The sequence below is a fragment of the Haplochromis burtoni genome, unplaced genomic scaffold (assembly GCF_018398535.1).
Source record: "Haplochromis burtoni strain Fernald_Lab_line unplaced genomic scaffold, NCSU_Asbu1 Contig_964, whole genome shotgun sequence".
NCBI lineage: Eukaryota > Metazoa > Chordata > Actinopteri > Cichliformes > Cichlidae > Haplochromis > Haplochromis burtoni.
Genome location: NW_024583325.1, coordinates 26,349 through 27,819, shown reverse-complemented (window position 1 = coordinate 27,819; position 1,471 = coordinate 26,349).

Genomic DNA, 1,471 nt, shown 5'->3' with positions numbered 1-1,471 from the left:
ATGGTTTTCGTACGTGCTGTGAACTCCACAGATTTTATAAGCTGTATAATAACAGAGGCCAGTGCGTTTGCACAAAGTCAAACATATGAAAAATCATTGTTTTTAATTGGCGCCAATCATTGAGGCTGAGTGGAACATGTACATATGATATTTTGATTTTATAACTCATTCATATACAACACATCAATGAAATCAATGAAACAACAATTAAACAACAATCCAGAAACTGAACAGGTTAGTGTTCACGTTTCTCTGGGATAACTGGGCTGGCATTTTCTGCTTTATATAAGTTACACATTTAACAGGTTACTGTTAGTTAATTAATGATTTATATCAGTCTACAAAAGTATTTGGGTCCCGTTAACAGATGCAAAAATAGAAAATATAGGCAAATAAAATAAGGAATACATCTTAATCGAACAGAGAGGATCATCCACACACCTTCCAATAATACATCAGTTAATCATTTTACTTCTCAAAATTATCCTGTCTTTTTTCAGGCTATTGCTTAAATTTAACTGTCCCTTTTACCCTGTGAATTTAGTATTAATTGCATAATTAATACAATCTCATTTTCTTACAGTAAAAGGATATATGTAGAGAGGGTTTTTTTTCAATTTGTTAATTTATTATTTTATTTATTTATTTACTGCATATGAAGGGAAACTTCAAAGTCATCTAAGTCACATGGCTATTTAAGTGTTTTTGTACAGCTGTTCTTCTGTTTTCCGTCACTGTGCTTTCTCGGGCACAGAAGTAAACGGCCGAATCTTCAGCTGTCAGACTTGTGATCTCAAGATACTGTCTGCTGCTGGAGTCTTCTTCAGTGATGATGAAACGACTTTGAAAAGAACTGGCATAGCCAGGAGAATTATTTCCAGTGCTCATATACCCAATCCACTCCAGAGCTCTGCCCGGCCTCTGCCGTATCCAAAATATATTGCAGCTTGTCAGTCTATAACCAGAAAGGGTACATAACATCTTCACTCTCTCTCCAGGTCTCTTCACCTCAGAGGCAGACTGCTCCAGTTTGATCTCACTCCAAACTCCTGTAAATATCAAAAAACAAACAAAAAAACAAAAAACAAACAAAAAGAGAAAGTTTGCTTGTTGTGAATCAGACTTGTCTTCATATTATAAAGAATAAATATTTTTCCTACCTTGGAGAAAATATATGAATAATAAACTCCAAAGAATCATATATTCCATAATTTAGAACACTTGATTATTTGTATGGTTAAAAAATGTCCTGCAGATGTTCTGTAACAAACTAAATGAGAGTTGGTTGCAACATGTTGATAAAGAAGCTAGACTTTGCATAGACCTCCCTCTACAGGAGCCATTTGTTATTCAAAGAAACTCAGTTACCCAATGGCATACAATGTTGTGAACACTCTCTTTTAGCTTTGTTTAATAATCTTCACATAAGACATAAACAGTATTTCTAGTCTCATTCCCACTTTTTTTACTG